Source organism: Hypanus sabinus, unplaced genomic scaffold (genome assembly GCF_030144855.1).
Source record: "Hypanus sabinus isolate sHypSab1 unplaced genomic scaffold, sHypSab1.hap1 scaffold_646, whole genome shotgun sequence".
Lineage (NCBI taxonomy): Eukaryota > Metazoa > Chordata > Chondrichthyes > Myliobatiformes > Dasyatidae > Hypanus > Hypanus sabinus.
The window spans coordinates 252770-279576 of NW_026781502.1; positions in this window are offsets into that span (position 1 = coordinate 252770).

The following is a 26807-nucleotide window of genomic DNA, read 5'->3' on the forward strand; positions in this document are numbered from 1 at the left end:
AATTATAGACCAGTGAGTCCGAACTCACTGGTAAGTTGATGGAGAAGATCCCGAGAGGCAGGATTTATGAACATTTGGAGAGGCATAATATGATTAGAAATAGTCAGCATGGCTTTGTCAAGGGCAGGTCGTGCCTTACGAGACTGATTGAATTCTTTGGGGATGTAACTAAACACATTGATGAAGGTAGAGTAGTAGATGTAGTGTATATGGATTTTAGCAAGGCATAAGGTACTCCATGCAAGGCTCATTGAGAAGGTAAGGAGGCATGGGATGCAAGGGGACATCGCTTTGTGGATCCAGAAATGGCTTGCCCACAGAAGGCAAAGAGTGGTTGTAGATGCGTCATGTTCTACATGGAGGTCGGTCACCAGTGGAGTTCCTCAGGAATCTCTTCTGGGACCCGTAATCTTCGTGATTTTTATAAATAACCTGGATAAAGGAGTGAAGGGATGAGTCAGTAAGTTTGCTGACGACACAAAGGTTGAATGTGTTGTGGATACTGTGGACGACTGTCAGCGGTTACAGTGGGACATTGACAGGATGCAAAACTGGGCTGAGAACTGGCAGATGGAGATCAACCCAGATCAGTGTGAAGAGGTCCATTTTGGTAGGTCAAATATGACGGCAGCATATCGTTTTAGTGGTAAGACTCTTGGCAGTGTGGAGGATCAGAGGGATCTTGGGGTCCGAGTCCAAAGGACGCTCAAAGCAGCTGCGCAGGTTGACACTGTGGTTAAGAAGGCGTATGGTATCTTGGCCTTCATCAAGCGTGGAATTGAAGTTAGACAATGGATAATAGACAATAGACAATAGGGGCAGAAGTAGACCATTCGGCCCCTCGAGTCTGCACCGCCATTCTGAGATCATGGCTGATCATTCACTATCAATACCCAGTCCCTGCCTTGTCTCCATATCCATTGATTCTCCTATCCATCAGATATCTATCTAGCTCCTTCCTGAAAGCATCCAGAGAATTGGCCTCCACCGTCTTCCGAGGTAGTGTATTCCACACCTGCACAACCCTCTGGGAGAAGAAGCTCTTCCTCAACTCTGTTTTAAATAACTGACCTCTTATTCTCAATCCATGCCCTCTGGTACTGGACTCTCCCAACCTCTGGAACATATTTCCTGCCTCAATCCTATCAAATCCTTTAATTATCTTAAACGTTTCAATCAGATCCCCTCTCAATCTCCTCAATTCCAACGTGTACAAGCCCAATCTCTCCAATCTCTCTGCGCAAGACAGCCCTGCCATGCCAGGAATCAAACTAGTGAATCTACGCTGCACTTCCTCAACTGCCAGAACGTCCTTCCTTAAACCTGGATACCAAAACTGTACACAATATTCCAGGTGTGGTCTCACCAGGGCCCTGTACAAATGCAAAAGGACATCCTTGCTCTTGTATTCAATTCCCCTTGTAACAAAGGCCAATATTCCATTTGCCCTCTTCACTGCCTGTTGCACTTGCTCATTCACCTTCATTGACTGGTGAACTAGGACTCCTAGGTCTCTTTGCATTTCTCCCTTACCTAACTCTACACCGTTCAGACAATACTTTGCCCTCTTCTTCCTGCTTCCAAAGTGGATAACTTCACATTTATTCACATTGAATGACATCTGCCAAGTATCTGCCCACTCACTCAGCCTACCCAAGTCTCCCTGTATTCTCCTAACTTCCTCTTTGCATGTCACACTGCCACCCAGTTTAGTATCGTCAGCAAACTTGCTGATATAGTTTTCAATGCCCTCATCTAAATCATTGACATAAATCGTAAAGAGCTGTGGTCCCAATACAGAGCCCTGTGGTACCCCACTAGTCACCTCCAGCCAGTCCGAGAAACACCCATTCACTGCTACCCTTTGCTTTCTATCTGCCAACCAGTTTTCTATCCATGTTGAAACCCTGCCCCCAATGCCATGCGCTCTGATTTTACTCACCAATCTCCTATGTGGCACCTTATCGAATGCCTGCTGAAAATCTAGGTATACAACATCCACTGGCTTACCCTTGTCTAACATACTTGTTACATCCTCAAAAAACTCCAACAGATTAGTCAAGCATGATTTGCCCTTGGTAAATCCATGCTGGCTCGGCCTAATCCTACTTCTGCCATCTGGATGTGCCACTATTTCGTCATTAATAATGGACTCAAGCATCTTCCCCACGACTGACGTTAGGCTAACAGGGCGATAGTTCTCCGTTTTCTCCTTCCCTCCCTTCTTGAAAAGTGGGATAACATTAGCCACTCTCCAACCTTCAGGAACTAATCCTGAATCTAAGGAACATTGGAAAATGATTACCAATGCATCCGCAGTTTCCTGCGGCACCTCTTTTAGAACCCTTGGATGCAGACCATCTGCACCCGGGGATTTATTAGCCTTCAGTCCTACTAGTCTACTCATCACAGTTTCTTTCCTAATGGCAATCTGTCTCAATTCCTCTGATATCTTATGACCCTGGCCCATCCATGCATCTGGGAGATTGCTTGTGTCCTCCCTAGTGAAGACAGATCTAAAGTACGCATTAAATTCTGTTGCCATTTCCCTGTTTCCCATAACAATTTCTCCCATTTCATTCTTCAAGGGGCCAACATTGTTCTTAACTATCCTCTTTCTCTTCACATAGCAAAAAAAGCTTTTGCTATCCCCTTTCATATTCCTGGCTAGACTGAGCTCATACCTGATTTTTTCTCTCCGTATTGCTTTTTTAGTTAAGATCTGCTGCTCCTTAAAACTTTCCCGATCATCTGTATTCCCACTCATCTTAGCCCTGTCATACTTCTTTTTCTTTAATGCTATACAATCTCTGACTTCCTTTGTCAACCACTATGGCCCCTCCCCCCTCTTTGAATCCTTCCTTCTCATTGGAATGAACTGCTTTTGCATCTTTTGTATTATGCCCAAGAATATCTGGCACTGCTGATCCACTGTCTTTCCTGCCAGGGCATCCGCCCATTTAACTTTGGCCAGCTCTTCCCTCATGGCTCCGTAGTCTCCTTTATTTAATTGCAACACTGACACCTCTGATCTGCCCTTAACCCTCTCAAATTATAGATAAAAACTTATCATGTTATGATCACTACTTCCTAATGGCTCCTTTACTTCAAGATCACTTATCAATTCCTGTTCATTACACATCACCAATTCCAAAATACCCTCGTTCCAGGTTGGCTCAAGCACAAGCTGTTCCAAAAAATACATCCCTTAGACACTCCACAAACTCCCTATCCTGGGGTCCAGCACCGACCTAATTCTCCCAGTTCACCTGCATGTTGAAATCTCCCATAACGACTACATTACCTTTAGCACATGCCAATGTTAACTTCCTAATCAACTTGTACCCAATATCCACGCTACTGTTTGGGGGACTGTACACAACACACATTAGGGTCTTTTGACCATTACTGTTCCTCAGCTCAATCCACACAGACTCTACTTCCCCTGTTCCCAAGTCACCTCTTGCTAAGGACTGAATCTCATTCCTCACCAACAGGGTCACCCCACGCCCTCTTCCCATATTTCTGTCTCTACGATAGCACGTATACCCTGGTACACTCAATTCCCAGGCCTGATCCCCTTGCAGCCATTTCTCCGTTATCCCAACAATATCGTAGTTCCCCATATTCATCTGAGCTTCAAGCTCATCTTTCTTATTTCTGACACTACGCGCATTCAAGTATAGAATTCTTATCCCATTCCTCCTCTCTTTGCTTAAAACACTGTCTACTGTACCTAACCCAGCTCCTTGAACTTCCATCGGACTAATTGCACCCTGAATTTTGATGACTTTCTCAAGATCACCCAAACCTTCCACACTTTTAACCCCTTGCTCCTTCTGACCAACCCTCGGGATCTGGATCCCTGCCCCCTGCACATCTAGTTTAAACCCCCCCTCCCCCCCGAGCAGCACTGGCAAACACTCCTGCAAGAATGTTAGTACCCCTCCGGTTCAGATGTAGACCGTCCCTTCGAAACAGATCCCAATGTCCCTGGAACAAAGACCAATTGTCCAAAAACCTGAACTCTTCCTTCCTGCACCATGCTCTCAGCCTCGTATTAATGTGCATATTCATTCTATTCTTCGCCTCACTCGCACGTGGCACATGTAGCAATCCCGAGATTGTCACCCTGGAGGTCCTGCCTTTCAGCTTCACTCTTAACTCCCTGAACTCTATAAGCTGGACCCACTCGCTCACCTTAACTACATCGTTGGTCTCTACATGGACCAGTACATCTGGGTTCATACCCTCGTTCTCAAGAATAGCCTGCACCCGATCTGAGATGTCCCGGACCCTGGCACCAGGGAGGCAACATACCATCCGAGACTCCCGATCTGCCCACAAAATCTCCTATCTGCCCCCCTAACTATAGAATCCCCTAAAACTATCGCTCTCTTCTCTTCCCTCCTCGCCTTTGTAGTTGAGGGTTCAACCTCTGTGCCAGAGGCAGGACCACTGCAACTCATTCCTGGTAGGTCATCCCCATCAACAGTATCCAGTACGGTATACTTATTTTTAATGGGACTGGCCGCAGTGGTGCTCTGCTCTCCCTGCCTGCTCCCCCTGCCTCTCTGGACCGTCAACCATCTGCCTACTTCTTGGTTTTTTGGTGTGACTACTTCCTGATAACTCCTATCTATCTCTGCCTCTGCCTCCCGAATGATCAGTTGTTCATCCAGCTCCAGCTCGAACTCCCTAACTCGGACTGATAGGAGCTGCAGCTGGACGCACCTCTTGCAGGTGTGGTCATCAGGGACAACTGTGTTGACCCTGACTTCCCACCTACTGCATACGGAGCACACCACTGCTCTGTCTCCCCCATACCTGAACTGAATTAATAGAATAAGTCTAAAAAGCACCTAGCGACCTTACCTTCTTCCCCTCAGCGAGCAATCACACAGCCTTACCGACGTCCCCTTACGCCGAAGCCCACTTAGCCAAAGCCCAGGACTCTGCTTCAACGGACTCCGCTGCCCGGTCGACGCTGCCCGCTCTGACAGGAAGTCCTGCATCTTTTTTTTTAGGAGCGGAGAGGTAATGTTGCAGCTATATAGCAACCTGGTCAGACGCCACTTGTAGAACTGTGCTCAGTTCTGGTCGCCTCACTACAGAAAAGGTATGGAAGCCACAGAAAGTGTGCATTGGAAATATGCAAGGATGTTTCCTGGATTGGGGAGCATGTCTCATGAGAATAGTTTGAGTGAACTCGGCCTTTTCACTTTGGAGCGACGGACGACGTGAGGAGACCTGATAGAGGTGGGTACGATGATGAGAGGCATTGATCTCGTGAATAGTCCGAGGCTTTTTTCCAGGGCTGAAATGACTGCCACAGGAGGACGCATGCTTATTGTGCTGTGGAAGTGGTAGAAAGGAGATATCAGAGGTAAGTTATTTTACTCAGAGAGTGGTAAGTGCTTGGAATGGGCTGCCGGCATCGGTGGTGCAGGCTAATACGATAGGACCTTTTAATACACTTTTGGATAGGTACATGAAGCTTAGAAAAATAGAGGGCTATAGGTAAACCTAGTAATTTCTAAGGTAAGGACTTATTCGGCACAACTCTGCGGGCAGAAGGACCTCTATTGTACTGTAGGTTTTCTATGATTCTATGTTTCAGTCACTCTTTGAGTGGGAAGAAATTGCGATCTACCTCAGTTGTAAAGTATGTCCCATTTTTGAAAGCTCTATTGCAAATAGAAACACATCCCTTGGGTGGGAAAGTGGAGATTACACGGAATCCCCGGGATCTCAGGTGTTTAACCTGGATGTTACAGTTTCCTACAACATCCTAATATATATGTGCGATTTTGGTTTATTTTAATGTAAGTAATGAGAGTAAGTTGGAATGTAAGGGTAATATAATTATCTGGGGCATATTTTGTTTAAAATTATCATTGATGGCTGGCATGGAGTTAATGTGTTGAACCTAATTCCACGCTGTTTATTTCTCTACCTCTCTCTCAACTACCCTGATGTGTCCTCTGAGCTTCTGTCTGGTTCTGTCCCGTCATACTGTAATCTTTAGCTATTCGTGACAGCACAGCACCTTTGATCCAGGGATTCGCTGAGGTAATATCTTCTGGACTGTCAAGGTGAACGTATTCTCTCTTAAATAAGGGATTCAGAACTGTACATAGTTGTCGAGGTCTGGCTTTGCTATCGCTCTGCACCGTTGCATTTCTAATCTCCATCCCTGTGGTAATAAATACAATTCTGCCATTGGCTGTCTTCACGGCTTGATGAAACATCACACTAACTACTCTACATTTCACACGCAAGAACATCTCACGTGTAAATTCCTGGAAACGATTCCTCGTCCCTCACATTTTTCACCATTAACCTCCATGTGCAGACTTTTCATTTACTCTTTCTATCTATCAGTGCGCAAGTCCAAATTTGTGCATTGCAACTGGCCCTTTCGAGTTGCCAGCAAACTTGGAAACACACGTTGACACACGCTTACAAGTGGGAATACAGACGATGACTGTGTCGGGTACGGGCCGACTCGAAGCGACGAGACCCGAGCTCGAGTGCGTATGGAAGTAACAGAGTGAGGAGTGACCGAAGGTTTTGAAGATTTAATAAACAGGGCGGATAGAAATGGCCTGTTGTCGGAGCCGTAGGCAAGAGAGTGTCCGGCTCTGCTTGCTTTTCCGCGGGGTTTGCACGTCTCTGTGCTGGCCTAAGACTGTGACCTGCAGCTTGTGTACTTCTCGCCCTGGTGCAGTGATTCCTGACTTTCCAACCTTTAGTTTTGCATATTGTGTGAGTGCTTTTATTTTTGTTCGATATTTCTCTCTGTCTCTCCAGAGTCGGTGTTTGACACTGTCAATGAGCTTTATTGTGGTTCTTTGCTTCGTGGCTGGCCGTGAGGAGATGAATCTCAAGGTTGTAGAGAGTCCGAGCACTTTGATAATAAATGTACTTTGAACTCTGTTGTGTGCACCACACAGAATTTGGACAGATGAGTTAAATTTCATCTCACAGAACTAAATCAAAGCGCATTTGCTTTAACATTTAGTGTGGAAGAAATTCATCTGTAATATACTCAAGAGGCTGGAGGAACTCAGCAGATCAGGCAACATCTAGGAAAGTAAACAAACACTCTTCAGGTTTCCTTTTCCGATCCACGTTGCCTGCCGGACAGCTGAGCGTCCAGTTCATCCCGGGTCAGTAGGACGGTCTGGACTATTACATCCACCACGAGGTGTTGCGCTGAACCACACATTCCTGTGCAGTAACCTGTGTAATTCATTCTCGGCAATGAACCCATTACACTTCTAATGGAAGCTCGCTGCGGGTTAACTCTGCCATTCTCTCTCATTCTGCTGGCAAGAAAGACGAACACTGAGAGCAAATGACATTTCAAACATTACTGCAGGTAATCTGTGTGGACATTTCTGTGGGATGTAATCTTCGCGAGTAGTCGCTTGTTTTTGTTGAGAAATCGCAGGATCTCCGGGCCTTCCTTGCGAGCTTCTATCGTCGAGATTTATTAAGAACTTCAGGAAGAACATGAAATAAAATAAAGTTAGGTTTAAGCGGAGCAGCCACTGTGGGAGCGGCCGGTTTTGGTGTAGAGAGCGTCAGAGATGCTTGGCTCAGTGTTTGACACCAGAGTCTTGAGCGAGAAGGGGCGGAGGCTCCAGCCAAGTTTCTGGAAGACTTCGTTCTTTCTTTGACTATCAGTGCAGATACAGTGCAGTATGAATGCGTCCAGAGTCACTGGTGTATTCGTCGTGTTCTTCATGAGACCTACAGCCTCCCTGATAATAAAGTTTTCACTTACAGCACCCAGGTGCAGCTCACTGCAAACCGTGTTAGGAGACCGAACGGCAAAGGGGGTTAGAGTTAGGGGGACGGGGTGGCGACTATGCTGGCAAAGTCAATGAAAGTAAAACCTTTGACTAGACTAGGATTGGAAGATGCAGAAACCAGCTGGATATATTTATGAAATAGCAAGTATTAAATTACCTTAACGATGTTACATACATGCCTCCGGTCAGTGGCAAGGATATGACAACGACAGATTGAAAAGCCATGTTAAACGATCAATTTTACCATAATGACGGGACATAATATACAGGTTGACTGGGGAAAACAGGCTGGTGATGGAACGCAAGAGAAAGAATTTGTGGAATGCCGACGAGATGGACTTGAGAGCAGCTTGTGCTTGGGCAGGCTAAAGAATAGGCTGCTGTGGGCTGGATATTCCGGAACGAACCAGATTTTATCAGGGATCTTGAGGTGACTTCCCGAGGGGGCAGTGATCGTAATAGCAGATTGAGAGGGAGAGCCTGACATCAGATGTCATCAGCTTTTCAATAGTGAAAACGGAGCGACAGACACATAAGAGAGAGTTGACCAAAGTTGATTGCAAGGACGGACGTGCGAGGATGACGGCAGAGCGACGATGCCTGGTGTTTCTGGGAGCAATTTGCAATGTGCGGGGCAGATAAAGCCCAAGGGAGAGGTATTCTAAACCAACCGGAGCTGACAGGGGATGTCAGTGGGAGCAATCCGGAAGGTGCGGGGCAGATATAGCCCAAGGGAGAGGTATTCTAAAGCAACCGGAGCTGACAGGGGATGTCAGTGGGAGCAATTCGGAAGGTGCGGGGCAGATATAGCCCAAGGGGGAGGTATTCTAAAGCAGCCGGAGCTGACAGGGAATGTCAGTGGGAGCAATTCGGAAGGTGCGGGGCAGATATAGCCCAAGGGAGAGGTATTCTTAAGCAACCGGAGCTGACAGGGGATGTCAGTGGGAGCAATTCGGAAGGTGCGGGGCAGATAAATCCCAAGGGAGAGGTATTCTAAAGAAACCGGAGCTGACAGGGGATGTCAGTGGGAGCAATTTGGAAGGTGCGGGGCAGATATAGCCCAAGGGAGAGGTATTCTAAAGCAACCGGAGCTGACAGGGGATGTCAGTGGGAGCGCGAAAGCAAAAGAAAATTCACAGAAAGTAACAAAAAGTAGTGGGAATCTAGACGACCGGGGAGACATTGAAACCCAAAGTGGTGGCATCAGTCAGTCTCGTTGGACAATGGATCTGCGCCTGGAAACTCTTGCTTCATCCGTGCCGTCGCGTTGAGTCGACGCTGGAATGTCCTCTCCAGGGCGCAGGGCTGAGCAAGGTTGAATGGAAGACCGTATGTTGCCCATGCAGCGTCTCCCCTCTCCACGCCACCGCTGTTGTCCAAGGGAAGGGCAAAGGACGATGCAGCTTGACACCGGTATCGTCGCTGGAGTTGCAGAGCAAGGCTGAAGGCAACGTCGGACTGCCTTAGGGTCTACAGCTCCGGATTTGTCCTTAGGGTTTACTCTCGAATCCTTCCCCATGAGTGGGCATGGCCGCAAGGCAGCGGAGGTTTCAAATAAGAGTTTTCCCTCTCTTAGATGGGCTGCCATCTCAGGCTGACGAGCTCCACCTACCTGTGAACCAAAAGAAGGCTACTAAAATGCAATAAGGAGAGGTAAATAAGATCAAATAAGGAGATACGCGAGTGATAATCAAAAAAGTTTGCATTTTTCAGAAATATAAACATTACAATAGATGAGACAGTGCACATCGGAACGCTGGAGGATGACTGGAGAGGTAGCAATGAGGGATTCAGAAATGGTTGACAAGCTTCAGTATCAGCGTTGTTCCTCACTTTGTTAGACACCGGCAAATGTAAGAGTCCTGAACGGTTGGAGGAAGTGGGGATAGTAAATGCTGTTAGGAAGGTGAAAGACCTTGGGAGGCGGATTTGTCTGTAGATGAGTAAGTCACATACCAGATAGACTACATCCCATGGTTCGAAAGAGCTACTTGAAGGGATTGGAGCGATCCTTATGCAGATTGTAAGATTCTGAAATGTTTCCGGAGAACCGGAAAATCACAACTGTCATTCCACTCTTCAAGAAGGGATGGACCAAGATACGGGAAATCTATACGTTATTTGGAGGCCGAAATGCAAATAGTAATTTGACAAATCAGTTGGATTTCTGTAGGAAGTAACAGTGAAGGTAGAAAAAATAGAGTAAATGGATGTCGTTCCCTTGGATTTTCATATGGCCTTTGACAGGGTGCTGCATATGACACTGCTAAACCAGAATGGAAACGCGGTCTTATAAGAAAGGTGAGGTGCTGAACGGCAGGGCACAAAGAGTGGGAATAAAGGGGACTTTTCTCCTGATTGGTTGCCAGTAACTAGCAGTTATTCTGCACGGGATAGTGCAGGAAATATTTATTTTCATGTTAGAAGGCGATAAGACCATAAGATATAACAGCACAAGTCGGCCAATCGGCACATTAAGTCTGCTCCGCCATTCAATCTTAGGCTGACCTACTTCTTCCAGACATCTCCACTCCCGTGCCTTCTCCCCATACCCTTTGATGCCTTGTATAATTATGAAGCGATCAATCTCTACCTTAAATGCACCCAATGACTTGGCCTCCACACCCGCACGTGGAAACGAATTCCACAGATCTACCATTCTCTGACTAAAGTATTTTCTCCGCATCTCTGTTCTCAATGGAAGTCCTTCAACCCTTAAGTCGTACATTCGTCTTACCCTCCCCTACCATGCGAAATAACGTTACAACATCTAATCTGGTCAGGCCTTTTAACATTGGGGAAGTTTCTATCAGATATCCCCCTTGTTTTCCTGAGCTCCGGGGAATATAGACCAAGAGCTGCCAGAAGTTCCTCATACCTGGAATCATTCTCGTGAATCTTCTCTGAACCCTCTCGAATGTCAATATCTCCTTTCTAAAATATTGATTCCAAGCCTGCACACAACACCCCAAGTATGGTTTTACGAGTGTATTATAAATCCGCTACGTCACGTCTCTGCTATTATATTCTACACCTCTAGAAATTCTATACTGTCATCTTCAAAACCGACTCAACCTGGAGCTTAACCTTCAGGGTATCCTGCAGAAGGACTCCAAAGTCCCGTTGAATCTCTGCGTTTTAAATGTTCTCCCCATCTGAATAATAGTCTGCCTATTTATCTCTTCCACCAAAGTGCAGGACCATACAATTACCAACATTGTACTTCATTTGCCATTTTTCTGCCCATTCCCCTAAACTATCTAAGACTCAAAGCAGGCTCTCTGTTCCTTCAACACCACTCGCTACTTTACTGATCTTTCTTTCATTTGCAAATTTAAACAGAAATCCATTAACCCATAGTCCAATTCATTGACATACATCGTCAAAAGCAGTGGTCCCAGCACTGACCTCTGTGGTTCTCCACTAGTAACCGACAGCCAGTCAGAATAGGATCCTTTTATTCCCACTCTCTGTTTTCTGCCGATCAGCCAATACTCCACCCATGCAGAAAACTTCCCTCTAATTCCATGGGCTCGTATTGTGCTGAGCAGCCTCATGTGCGCACCTTGTCAAAGGCCTTCTGAAAATCCAAGTACACCACATCTACTAAGTCTCCTTTGTCTACCGTGCTTGTCACTTTCTCAAAAGTTTGCGGTATGCCCATTAGACAGGACTTTCCCTTCAAGAAGCTATGCTGGCTTTGGCCTGCCTTGTCATGTGCCTCCAGGTACTCCTGTAAGGTCATCCCTACCATTAGTTTCCAATCACTTCTCAACAACTGATGACAGGCTAACAGGTCTTTAGTTTCCTTTCGGCTGCCCCCACCCTTCTTAAATAGCGGAGTAACATTTGCAATTTTCCGGTCATCTGCTACAGTGCCAGAATCTGTCGATTCTTGAAAAATCATCGTTAATGCCCCCGCAATCTCTCCACATGAAAGTAAATTCCATCAAGTCCAGGAGATTTACCGCCCTCAAATCATTAAGGTTCCTGAGCACCTTCTCAGTCATAACTTTCCCTGCACGTACTTCACTTCCCTGACACTCTTTAATGTCCGGTATACCGTAGATGTCTTCTACTGAGAAGACAGATGCAAAATGAGCATTAGGTTGCTCAGACATCTCAGCGTCTCCCATTGCATTATCTCCAACTTCATTTTCTATTGGTCCAATGTCTACTCACGAATCTCGTTTACCTTTAAAAAAATCTTAAAATCTTACTTAATTTTTTTTTAGAATCTTCTTGTATAATAATCCCAGCTTCTATTCATAATTCATCTTTCTTTCGTAATGATCCTCTTAGGTTCTCTCTGCAAGTTTTTAAAATCTCCCCAAACCTCTGTCTTCCAAATAGCTCTGGCTTCCTTCCATGCCTTCTTTTGCTGTTAATTCAGCTCAGACTTTACTGGTCATCCACGATAGTGCCCTTCTTCTATCCGAAAATGTCTTCTTATTTGGAATATATCTGCTTTGCACTTCCGTCAGCATTCGCAGAAACTCCAGCCATTGCTGCTCTGTTGTCCTTCCTGCTGGTGACACGATTTCTCTATCTCCCACTGAGATTTGAAATCCACATTCCCGTTGCTGTTTCGAGGCCTGTAAGCAACTGCCATTAGGGTCTTTTTACCCTTTCCCTTTCTTACCTCAACCCATACAGTTTCCAATCCTATGTCATCCCTTTCTAATGCTTTAATATTATTTATTATACACAATGTCACACCACTGCTTTACCTACTAACCTACCTTTCCTATGCACAGTATATCCCTGGACGTTCAGCTCCCAATGGCGGCCAACCTTTTGCCAAATTTCAGGGATGGACACTGCGTCATACTTGCCAATCTGTAGCGGAATTTCAAGATCGTCCATTTAACTTCTTATGTTGCGTGTATTCAAATGTAACATCTTCAGTCCTGTACTTGTTGCTTTCTGTTTTAAATGCCACGCCTCTATTGCCCTGTAACTCACACTACCAGCTGTAATTATACCACATCTCCTGACTATCCTATCCATCTTCTCTTTTACACGGATTCTTTGATTTATTTCTGTTTTTCCCTTCCTCGGCCTATCACTCTCATTCCCATTCCCCTGCCGAATTAGTTTAAACCCTCCCGAACAGTTCTATTAAATCTGCCTGCAAGGATATTGGACCCCTTTAGGTTCAGGTGTAACTCCTCCTTTTTGTACAGTTCTGACCTCCCCCAGAAGAACACACAGTGATCCAGGAAACCGAAGCCCTACCCCCGACATCACTTTCACAGCCAGGCATTAATTTGCCTAAACATGCTGTCCTTGCACTCGTTAGCAATCCTGAGATTACTACCCTGGTGTTCCTGTTTTACAGCTTCCGACCCAACTCCCTGAATTCCTTCTTCAGGACCTCCTCCCCTTTTTCTACCTATCTCATTGGTATCGACGTGTACCAGGACTGGCTGTTCAATCTCTCCCTTCGTAATAGTCTGCACCCGATCGGAGACTTCCCGTACCCTGGCACCTGGGAGGCAACACACCATGTGGGTATCTCTATCAGGCTGACAGAACCTCCTGGCTGTTTCCCACAACATGGAATCCCCTATGACTACCGCATTTTCTCATTTCCTTCTTTCCTTTCTGCACCCTATGTCAATGATATTGGTGACGGAGTTTGTGATTCTGTGATTTTGGACGATGCATCTTTCTGAGGAAGCAAGGAGTCCGGAGACAGACTAACACAGGAGAGGAGAACAGGCAAAGTAAGTTACAGATGGAATATAGAGCAGGGAAGTGTGTTGCCTTGCTCTTTAATACAAATAATAAAAGTGTACATCTTTTTTAAACAAGAATCAAATTAAGAAATCAGAAATGCAAAAGGGCTGGGAATGAGAATATCTAAGAGTATCCATCACAGGTCCTGCACATTAATGCAATCGAGAGAGCTTGCCAGGAGTTCTACAGCACTAGTTGCTTCATTAAGTACAGTACACCATGTATGTCCGAAAACAATGTAGCTGCCTCGACACTGTCCAGTCACACACTCTACCGGGGTCAGACACAAAGTATAGCTCCGGCCTCCCCGTACTGTCACACTCCATGAAAATTCAGGACATATTACAGACCAGTCTCACTTTTATGTTGAAATTAATATTATATTATTTATGAATGGGACCGCTGGAATGAATTGATACTGATGCACGTGGTGGAAGGGATATCAATACAACATAAAAGTGCAGAGATACACGGTGAAGGTACCGACACAGAATTATGGAGAAGAATGTATTCATGTAAATGCTGCTGGAACATAAACGCGCTGTTTCTGAGTTTTATTTCGATCAGATTATGAACTTACGCAGTTATTCATTTACATTAATCAATCTCATTAGTTTTTATTAATTTTCATTCAACATTTAAGCAGTTCTGTTGCCAAGCCACAGAAAGTTACAGATCAGGTGCTTCTCAATTGTCTCTTTGTGGTTGAGCAACGAATAGCGTGCAGAATATAGTCGGGCCGAACGGTCTGTTTGCCTTATGACTCTATTCCGAAGGATGTACTGCTCCATACAACCGTCATCATTCGTCATTGCACTGTCCATCTCAGAAAAATTAATATAAACCAACTGCAGACGACTCTTGTTCTAATAATACCTCAGGAATACAAAAAATATTTTAAGAATATTTACTAGATTTGAGTAACAGCGTGAAAAATATAGAAATCAATAGACACGGTCACAATGAATCAGAGTTTCACAGGTACAGGACTGATACGATACACTGAAGGCACGAGCAGAGACTGCTGATACAGAATGAATCCCACACTCTCACACTGAACCAGAGAGTCACACCGACAGAAGCCCACACTTTCAGACTGTACCAGGGACTGATTTCTACAAAAAGAACCCCGCAACTCTCATATTGCACCCGAGACTTGTGGATAAAAATGAAAAAGACTGACGGATACAGATTGAAACCCATATTCTCACTCTGTAACAGAGACTAACAGACACAGAATGAAACCTATTCTCTCACACTGTAGCAGAGACTAACAGATACAGAATCAACACCACACTCTCACACTGTATCAGAGAACGACAGATACAGATTGAACCCCACACTCTCACGCTGTAACAGAGACTAACAGATACAGAATCAACACCACACTCTCACACTATAGCAGAGACTGACAGGCACAGAATTAACCCCACACTCTCACACTGTAACAGAGACGGACAGATACAGAATGAAACCCACATTCTCATACTGTATTAGAGACTGACAGATACAGAATGACACCCACACTCTCTCACTGTAACAGAGACGGACAGATACAGAATGAACCCCACACTCTCACACTGTAACAGAGACTGACAGATACAGAATGAAACCCACACTCTCACACTAGCAAAGACTGACAGATACAGAATGAAAACCACACTCGTACACGGTGTGTATCTGTGTGTGTGAGAGGGTGTGTGTATTTGTGTTTGCATGTTTGTCTGCGAAAGGGTGCATCTGTGTGCACGTGCGTGTCTGTATGTGTTTATATGAGGGAAAGTGTATCTTTGCGTGTGTGTGTGTGTGTGTGTGTGTGTGTGTGTGAGTGTGTGTGTGTGTGTGTGTGTGTGTGTGTGTGTGTGTGTGTGTGTCTGTGTGTGTGTGTGTGTGTGTGTGTGCTGATAACACTTTTTTAATATGGCTTTATTTGATGGCGTGGCTATATTTGACGGTCCTGCGAAAGGCACTCCAAAAGAAATGCCAAAGCTTCGGACATTCTTATGTTATGAATGGAATCCGTACAGGGCAGAAAATATTTTATTAAATCATGCCGGCATTTGCACCATGGAGAAACCTGTTGATGGTTGTGCTTGTAGCCCACAAGACAGTGAATGGCAGCCTTATCAGCCCATTATATTCCTACAGCTAACTGAACGCCACAGTATTTCAGTATCTAACTGTTCATCAGGCGGATTCAACAGCGGCTTTGTCCGTCACTTCAACGTGTCATAATCCACAGCACGAATAAGATTTTTTTATGCATTTACATTATAAGATATACAGGAGTTACACACAGAGATACACATGCGCACACACACATTAAAACACACACACACACACACACACACACACACACACACACACACACACACACACACACACACACACACACACACACACACACACACACACACACACACACACATACACACACACACACAAACTACAGATGTGTGGAAGATAGTTTAAGAGATGAAGGGAACCGTGGACAGTTTTGAACTCATCGAAGGTGTCGAAAATAATCATTGTAGCGGGAAGGTGATCAAAATGACGTAAACATCGTTGTCGTCCCGGGCTGAAGGAGAACTGGACAGAGTGTCTGTGTACCCAACGAGTATGTTTTATATTTGGTGACACATAGTCGGAGGGGGCGTGGGGTGGGTTTGTTGTCTGAGCGGCCAAAATGGAACCGCTGAATTAAGAAAACGAACGATATTAAATGAAAGTCTGCAGGGGTAGACTGGGAGGGTTTTTCACGTGTCCCTGGATCCAGAGCACACTGAGGGGAACCGGATCTATTTATAGATGAAACAGCAGGTGTGACAGTGAAAAGTGCAGAAAATGCTGGAAACATCGATCCCGGATTGCTTGTGGAAAGAGAACCACAGTGAACGTTTCAGTTTGGAAAATGGGAATAGTCGTGACCGCTGACAATACAACTGTGGAATGTTGTAAATGAAGCCGCACATTGATCACTTACTGGTTTCATTGCACATTTTGGTCAAATTAAACAGAGGGATATGACTGATGTAATGCCAAAGATACTGACGTGTTGATGTTACATCCCCACAGCATTTACACCTGAGACTCTGCCGGTGATGTAATTTGTTTGTTCATTAACAATGGTGTGAGGTGGGACCTTGTCACTGGAGATCGATCCCCTGTACAAATCAGAGCCTGTTGCAGTACGTCAGCCCAGAGTGTCTTGCCGAGCTGTGGAATTCAGAGCAATTGCGTTCACTGCGTCACTCAAATGGAATATCTAGTTATCTGGCGGATAGAAGACATTTACTACCCTGTTATTTCAGCCAATGGAATTCCCGGTTAGCCGCTGTTACTCCTGCAAACGGCAGAAACTGAGAGTTAATTCCGATGTTCCGAAGTGTTTCTCTCGCTACTTGTTTCCACAGCCACCCGCCCAGTCCCGCATTTCAGTCATGGGCGGAAGGCGCTGACAATATTAATCCCATTGCTTTCGCAGCAGACAGCGCTCCATATTGGAGCCGAGATGCTGCCTTTGAAAGAAATCCTCTCTGCTGCCTCGATATCATGTAATAATTGTGAATCGAAATGTCTGCACTGGAGGACACCGGGCTACACTGCATCCCTGTGAGCCAGACGACCTGGAGTTTTGTCCGTATAAATCGACTGTGAATTGCCTGACTGGGTGATGGAACAACGCGAATGTCTCATTTACGTTAGAAATATGAGCAGAGGGAACCGCCGATGTGGATTTCATTTCATTCCTGTGCGGCTCAGACCAGTGACGTTGGCATATCAGACCCAATCCTTTTTGCGGTCAGGAAGCGTTTAACCAGCTGTAATCTGGTCGGTTTGGGAATTCTCCCAGATTGAACCCATTTACAAAACTCGTGGAGAGTTCTCTGTAACGCCGATATTGCATATGGTCAGCGCGTTCATATGTTCTGTGTCCAGTTTCCACCATTTGAAGCAGAAAAAAAAACAGAGGATGAAGTCCAATGCTATTATAATTCTGCCCCATTGCCCTGAAAGTTCACTAGCTTCTCTGCTTTCTTTTTCCCTCTCTCTTGTAGTTAACCTGGTGGCGATTGTTATCCTGTCCCGAGGAAAGTGCGGTCTCTCCAAATGCATCACTCGCTACCTGCTGGGAATGGCAGCGGCCGATCTCCTGGTCGTTATCTCTGACCCTCTGCTGAAGTGGACTGTTTACATATACTTTACGTCTTCCTTCCTCTATTGGACTCTCGTTTGCAGGGTTGTTCGCTGCCTGCTTATAGCAAGCACCGGGGTCTCTGTCTGGCTGACAGTCGCGTTCACCTGTGACAGATTTGTGGCCATTTGTTGTGAAAAGTTGAAAAAAACATATTGCACCGAAAGAACGGCGGCTGTGGTTATCGGGACAGTGAGTGTTCTGGGCTGTTTAGAATGTATCCCTTTCTACTTTACATTGGAACATTCGGAGATAATTGATGGAGTTTTCTATGGCTGTGTCAGCAAAGAGAGTTTCTTTACGTCCCCCTCGTGGGCCGCACTTCAGATGATTCATCGCATTTTAATGCCTTGTCTCCCGTTTGTTCTGATTTTATTGTTCAATGTTCTGACAGTTAGACGGATTTTTTCTGCCAATAAAGTCCGGATGGGCCTCCGGGGCCGCAGTAACGGAAAGAATGACAAGGACCCGGAGATGGAGAACCGAAGGAAATCGGTGGTTCTACTATTCAGTATAACCGGTAGTTTTATAATTCTGTGGTTCACACTGCTGGTTTTTGATATCTACGTACTGATTGCAAACATCACTCGTTTATCGGACGATGACCCGATTTATATCGCAGAATCCACAGCGACGATGCTGCAGATCCTCAGTTCCTGCACCAACACATGTATTTACGCCGTGACTCAGAGCAAGTTCAGAGAGGAGCTGAAGAACGCGGTGAAATACCCGCTGAAACTGTTAACCAAATTCCCTAAATCATAGAGGGACTTGTTGGTTTCTGCCGGAGATTTCATTCAAGAACCATGTATCCTCCATAATCTATCCACTTCCCGATATGTAGAACCACGGGTAACAACTGAGCGCTCTAAAATACGCATGCGTTTTTGTGATGATATATTTCACTCGCTGTTTACCCCGTACAGGTGAAATGTGTCCTTCATCAAATGTGTAATATGTAGCGGTCACCTCAGCTGTAATTCACCCCGATGGAGGGTCTATAGTCAGAATCCGCCCGTTTTATTTTAATAATCTTCATCACATCTGACAGCGTTTTACTCTGTGTTGGTCCAGTTAGGAAGAATCCTCTCCCTTTTCTCCATTCTCTCCGTTGTTTCTGATTCATCCTTTTCAGTGACGCTCACGGTGTTTTACTCCCAATATCTCTGACGTTGTCCTCGCTCACTCCTTCCCCCACGCCGGTGAGGGGAACGTGATCAGACTGAAACATAGCGGAGGAGTGTGTGTGTGTGTGTGTGTGTGTGTGTGTGTGTGTGTGTGTGTGTGTGCTTTCTTTACTTTTCCAACGGCTTTTCCATCTCTGGACTGCTCCGCTTTGTCTTTTCATATCTGCCTCTTTATCTCCGTTCACATCTTGAGGTTCCGTGAAAATCTATTTCCTCTGTTCTCTGTTTCTCTCTGTCCGCACGTCCGGTCCCGTTCGGAACAGAATTTAATCTCTTTGCAGACGAGTGAGTTTCACCGCGAGGGAGACATGATCGGGCTGGAACAGAGCGTGTGTGCGTTCTTTTACTTATTTTTCAACTCCATCTCCATCTCCGACCTGCTCCCTCGTTGTCCCCGCTTCTCTCCGGCTTTATCTCTGTTCACATCCCGAGGCCCCGTCACTGTCTGTTTCTTTTTAACTGTTTCTCTCTGACCACATATTTCGTCCGGTCGCGTACTGAGCAAAGTAAATCTCATTGCAGGGGCATATATTTATATTGATCATCAATGTGCGCAGAAATTTAATCAACTTCCAGAGCTACGGGAAAAAGTTATTTGTTTATTTTTTTCTCTCTCCAACTAACTGAGCTCTACCTGGACGGTTTATCGACCTTTGAAAAATAAAAGAATGATACTGAAAATCTGAATTAAAGTTACTTTAAAAGACGTTGTACCACTCTGAGGCGGAGCATTACTCACTCTGTTGCATTTCCAGTTCTGTATCACTGATGTCTGTCCTGCCACAGATCAGCGTTACACAACAGGGGTGATTCTCCTCGCCTGGGGATGACGGAAGTAAGAGTCGACACGACAGATATCTTTTCGAGTGCACAATTGATTTAGACGCGTCGCGTCAGTTATTACTAGCCCAACCCTTTATCATAAATAATGTTTCTATTGATACTTAAGGATTGTGTCCCATCTCCGGCCACCGTGAACGCTAAAGCAGCGTGAATCCCGAGCGACGTCATTCTAGTCTTGTCTACTTCTCTCCCAATCAGATTGAGTGGCTTAAAGACTACAACATAAATGCCTGGCAAGATTAAATGACAAGAGCATCGCATTCCGGAGTTGGTAATGACCTCGGGTTAATTTTGCCTGGTGAAGCGAGCGCAGGTTCTTATGCTGTTGACCGTTGTCCCAGTCTACTCACAAACTGGAGAACATATGCAGACGCATTGATTGTGTCGATAACAAGAGGTTAAATGGCGATTACGCGGGGTATACTTTTAAGGTGCTTGTAAATAGGTACCGAGGGAATGTCAGAGTTCAGTTTTCACACAAAGAGTGTTAGGCGCGTGGAAAACACTGCCGCCGGTGGTGATGGAAGCGAATACAACAGGGACTTTAAGAGCCTCTTAGACAGGCACATGGAACTTTGAGAAGTAGAGGTCTGTGCACCAGGGAAATCCAAGGCAGTTTCTAGAGTGGGTTTCATGGTGGGCACAACATTGTGGGCCAAACGGCCTGTAATGGGCTGTAGGTTTCAATGTTCTATGTTTTTGTTTTATTGTAGTGTCGGCGACAGATTTTAGACACCCAGGCATGTCTCTTACAGATGATGGTAATTGTGCAGAGCACTATGCACTGGGTTGTCTGCGGCCCCGTGTCGTTCTGCTAAATTGTCATCAGTAAACCCTTGACGTGCTATCTTGCTAATCGCCCGTAAGTATTGCAGAAACAATGTCAGTCATTATCACGACCTGGTTTCGGAACTGGTTAAATAAGGGAATTGCAAGGACCGCAGGTTGGTACAAGCCCTTCCTAATCGAAAAGTGCTTTATGACAGGTTTCATTCTTTACATTGTCGTCAGAGACAAATCATATTGTCGTATAGAGGGTAGAATAGCATCGGTCTTTGTGTGGTGGGCCGATTGTACAAGTCCCTCGTGATTTTTGTTTACCGCCCACAGAGAAGGAGGTGCCTGCGAAAGCAACACGTGTACGACATACGCAAGCAAATCGGGGGAAAAACAAAAAAATACAGGTCAAACCTTCTTTTAATAAGAAGAAGGAAATATTAAATACCCATCCTGAGCGGAATGAAGCTGTAGAATAGCGTTAGTATTAGTCAGAGTTATACACTGTGTGCGGTTTAACTCCTGTAAAGTCTGAAGCACGGGTCCGAGTATTTCAGGAGTTGCAGGGGGTTTGATGGCTGTGGTGACATGAGGGGTTAGGTTTTGGCAGTTTAAATCGATCATTCTGATGTTCACTCAAAAACACTTCTGCCACTTTGTCCTTTGGACCATAATAGATGTGTTCAGTTACAGAAAGAGTTTCTGCTCTGTTAGTCACGGAAAGGAGCTTCTGGTGATCGCTCGGCTGAGATGTTTCAGTGTATCGGACGGTGTAATGGGAATACATCAGAGTTTGGCCTGTCAGGATAAGCTGTCGTTGGTTATCATCTTAGTCCAGGTGTATTTCCAATTCTGTGTACGACCGCGCAGAGTTGTTCTGTAAGTCTACCATGTGTCAGGGAAACGGGAAATGAAGTCAGTTATATTGTCTCCTGATTTTTGCCTGCACCTGGTTCCCTCTCCAAAATCACTATGCTGATGGATTGCCGCACACGGGCAGCCCAGCACGGTCCACTTTAACCACGTCCCCATGGTAACGGAATATCCATCATTATCGTTTTCCCCTCTATTCCTCTGGGGAATTCAAACGCGCTTTGTACTGCAGGCCAAGTGGTGTCCACACATCACTTTTCAGAACATCTCAACATTTCCAGGCAAGGAGTTAGAAATTTCTCAAATTTGCCCCAAAGCCCGGACTTCAGACGGGGTCTATAGCCCAGTTACCGCGGTGGTGTCAATCATATATTTTTGGATATGCTGTAAGAGTTCTGAATTTGTGTTTTTTTTATATCTCTCCCATGTCCTGTTCCAATACGCAAATTATAGTCATGTCCCTTTTTTGAGAACCCTCGCCGTTCAGAAGCAGTCCTAAAAATGGGGTCATCTTTCCTTGCATAGCTCTTTGTCTTGCCGTGTGTCCCCCTCCTGTCCCTCTGCTTCAGTTGCCTGAGCATTATCAGGCGGGGTCGGGGTATTTGATTCTGTCGTGTCGCATCTGCTAACATGGAAACTTTAAACATTAACCATTAACAATGAGGCCACACGCGGGTTGATGGAGCAATATCTTATCTCCCGCCTAGGTAGCCTCCTACCTGCCGGCATGAACATTCAACTCACAGACCACCGTTGATAACCCTGCCTCCACTTGCCCCATCCCTATCCGTAATTTTAGTCTGGATCTCTTTCTCTCTCTGCCCCCCCCCCCCCACCCCACTATAATCTTTCCCCTAGCCCTACCTTTCTTTCTCTTTTCCATAATTCTCCACCTTCCCCTAGCCCATTTCCCTTCAGCCTATCACTTCCCAGCTCTCTGGTTCATCCCTCCCCCCACTTCTTATTCTCCCCCCCCCCCCCCACGACCATCCCATGCTACTTCACTCCTGATGAAAGTTTTCGGCCTGTCGTCACTACCCCCTCCCATAGATGCTGTCTGGCCTGCTGAGCCCTGCCAGCATTTTGTGTTTTTATTTAACATTAAAACCTCGTCCAGCCCTGATTCCGGCCTGGGCTCAGGCAGTCTAGGTGAGGACAGTGACTTTTGTTTTGTTTGGACATCGTTTGGTCAGTCAGTCCTTTTTTTGTTGTTTCGGAGATTGGTGTCTCTTAAATTCCTCCAGCTCTTATCCAACTCAAGTCAAGTTTACTGTCAGTTAACTGCACACATGCACACCGACAAAAGAGACAACGTTTCACCGACCCAGGGTGTAAAGCACAGCAGCGCACACAACACACACAACACACAATCACGTATCAAAGCAGGGCCAACATCCTCCGATGAGCCAGGCACAAATAAACAAACCAAAATGCATAAATCTAAACACCATTTTATATAATCATAATCCCACGTAGGGTCTCCGTCTCCGCTACCAGTTTCTTGTTGAAAATATTTGATTTTCTTTAACTAAAAAGACTCCCACAGAGCCACCGTCCTTGTGTCCAAACGCACAAGCCACTAGTAAAAGGAATCACACATCTAGTATAACCACTTTCCAACTAGACCTCATCAGCGGGGAGACTGGCGGCACCAGCGGATCTCCCCGGGATTTCTCTACTCGTTCAACGGGCTGGAGCTACTTTCTCAATTTTTTTCTTTACCGAGAAAATCCTCCCCGCATTTCTCTCATCAACTTGCCTGTCATTATTTACCATCTTCCTTCAATCTACTTACCTGGTTTTCATCTTTATTTTTACATTGAACTTTCTTCCCCGCATTCCTGATCAACTTTGCTGTCACCACTTCCTACCCGCCTTCAATCTACTTTCCTGGTCCTGCAAAGGAAAGACGGTCAGTCGCAGGCACAAACGCGAAAGTAATTTCGTAATATTGGTCTCTTCAAGTCTTATTTATATCTACTGGTTTTATTTACTAATCGGAGAACATCCTGGGTGGGACTAGGATCCTGATCCGGACCTCCTTTTTTCACACAACACTTCACATAATACTGCCGTCTTTCCGACACGGTTCCGCCGATCCCGTCCTTTCTACCCGCTCATGGGCCATGATCAGGGAGGCACGAAGCGGATCAGAGTTGTTATACTGTTATTGCAAGCTTTGTGTTTACACAGCCCTTGGAGAATATACGCAACACACACACAAAATGCTGGTGGAACACGACAGGCCAGGCAACATCTACAGGAAGAAGTACAGTCGACGCTTCATGCCAAGACCCTTCCTCAGGACTAACTGAAATAAAAGATAGTTACTATTACCCTCGCCCTCGTCTCTCTCTCTCTCCCCCTCCCCACCGTTTCGCTTCCTGGCATACCTCTCCTGCAATCTTTCGCTCGACTCCCATCTCTGCCACCGTCTTCTATCGCCTTCCCTCTTTCCGCTTGTCTTCTCGCCCGTCTCGCCCCTTCCCCATATTCTTTCCTGTCTCTTTTTTCCCTTATCATTATCTCCCGGATCCCTAGCAGTCTTTCTTTCCACATTATCTTCTCACTCAGTTCTTTTCTCACCTCAGTACCCGTTTCAGCCCCTACCTGTCTCATCCTCCAGACTCCCCCTCTGTCTCAATCGGCCTGTCTCTCTCCCTGTGTCTCCCTCTCCCGCTTTGTTACTAAGTCCGCCAGCACTCGCTACTCAGTCATATTCCACGTCTCTTGCTGCCCCTGTCTTTCTCTCTACGAATCTCTTTCACACCCTCTCTCCTGAGACACTCACTCCGACATTTTTCACCCCAGTATCTATCTCGTACACTCTCTCTCCTACCCCAGTCACGCTGTCGTTCCCCAATCTGTATCAGCCACAATGTTTTGTGCAAGCCTTTCTCTTATCACTTGAGCACAGCATTTTGTCTCTCATACATCTTCCCCCCAGTGCTTCTCTCCAAATACTCGTCTCTCTATCCTACTCTCTGTCCTCTCAGCCTTTCTCACCCCTCCGCTTCTCGCCCACTAACTCTTTCTCCCTCAGTCTTCCGCTACGACTTCTCTTTATCAACGATTTCTCTTTTACTTTGCCTCTCTCCCCAAACCAGTCCTACGTTTTCGCCCTCTCTTTCTCTTTGCTGCTCCCTCTCTACTCATTTGATTCTTCCTCGTTGTTTTCTCCCACGTTCATCTTACTTTCTGTTTGTCTCTCTCTTCTGACTTTCTCCACTTATCTCTCTCCCTCGTGTTCCCCTGACAAGGTGATACAACTCAGCTTGGAATTTAACAAAGGGAAGATGAAGTCAGATACGGGATGATTAACATGTCTGTGGCCTAAGGTTGAAGGAGACAATTTTAGAAAATCTCGGTAGAAGAAGATGCGTTATTAACTTCAAACTCTCTGCAGAATCACTCTAAGGGTTGACCTGCACCTGCATGTAACCAGAACAGTAAAACGCATCTCCTTGGCCAAAGGAACTCATCAATCAGCCCTGCCGTCGACCGCTTCTGGAGGTCCAAGCCGCCGACTTCAACAAGGAAGGGACCGTATGCTCCACGACATCTGGACTAAGTGGACTAAGTAGGGTGGGACTATGTGGAAAAAATAAATGTGCTGGGTTTTCTAAAATTGACTCCTTCAACCTCAGGCCACGAACATATCAATCACCCCTCGTAAATCAGTGAAGGAAAGTGAATTACTGAGGCTTGAGAGAGGACCTGGCCAAAACTGTTTGGGAAAGAACACTGTCAGCGATGACGGCACAGCAGCAATGGCTGGGTATTCCTGAAGCATTTCGAAATCCGAATAATATGTCCATCGAAAAAAGAAGTATTCTAAAGGCAATATGACACCACCGTCGCTGTCATGAGAAGTCGAAGCCAACATGAAACCCAAAGAGAAGACATAGCTTATAGAAGAAAAAGCATAATGTAGTGGTAAGCTTGTTGCTATCAGAAGGCAAGAAATAATTAATATATGATGTTTTTGAAATAATGAAATGCGAAGGTAAACGATCCCACAATGTGAAGGGGATGACAAATGTTTCCTCAGATGTATAAAGTGTAAAAAGAAGCGATATTGGATATCAGACAGCTGGAAAACGATGCTGGAGAGCGAGGATTAGCAGAACAATAAAATGGCGGGCGAACGGAATAAGTACTTATTGTATCTGTGTGCACTGTGGAAGTTAGGAGCGGCAGGGAGCAGAGATATTGGAAGTGTGCCATTACTGTTGAGAAGGTACTTAGAAAACTGCAAGCTCAAAAGGTACAAAAGTCAACTGGACTAGGATTCTGAAAGAGATGCCTGAAGGGACAAGTTTCAATTATCAATTGTTTCTGACATAGTTCCAAATGAACAGAAGATTGTTGTTGTCACTCCTCTCTTCAAGAACGGAGAGACGAAGAAAAAAATCATTATCCTGTGGTCGGTGACTGTTGGCGAATTTCTTTATTGCACGATTTCCGGATTAGATCAGAATACTTACAATGATTCGGAATATATATTTGGACACACAGGGGATATATTGCTGGTGTTAAGTTGCTGCACAAACACGTTTATTTATGGGGTAACTCAGTCCAAGTTCAGACAGCAGTTCATCAACGCAGCAAAATTTCCGCTGTTGTCAATTATTCAACATTAATAAATAATATATATTGAGTTGTTTTTACAGGCGGTCGCACTGTTTTCCATCTTGACACTGCAGAACTGGCTGTCACCGGACAACGTTCCAGCGGGGGGAATAAAACTGAGGGAACAGGAGGGACAGGACTGGCAGCTCAATGCTCCAGGGTTCAAATGTCTCATACGTGTTAGAGGCAGAGGAAAGACGGGTAGCGGGGCATTGCTAGTCAGGGAAAATGTCACAGCAGTGCTCAGGCAGGACAGATTAGAGGGCTTGTCTACTGAGGACAAATGTGTGGTGCTGCGAAATAGGAAGGGTATTACCACATTAATGGGGTTGTATTATAGACCACCCAACAGTATGCGAGAATTGGAGGAGCAAATCTGCAGAGAGATTGTGGAGAACTGCAGGAACATAAAATTGGGATAGTAGGGGATTATAATTTTCCACATATTTATTAGGACTCCGATATGGTTAAAGCTCTAGACGGTTCAGAGTTCGTAAAATATGTTGAAGAAAGTTTTCAAAACCAATATATAGAGGTACCGACTAGAGAGGATGCAATTTTAGATCTCCTTTAGGAAATGATTTAGGACAGGTGACAGAAGTGTGTGCAGGGGAACACTTTAGCTCCAGTCATCATAATGCCATTAGCTTCAACATGATCATGGATAAAAATAGATCTGGTCCTCGGGTTGAGGTTCTAACCAGGAAAAATAACACATTTCAAAAAGTGAGAAAGGAT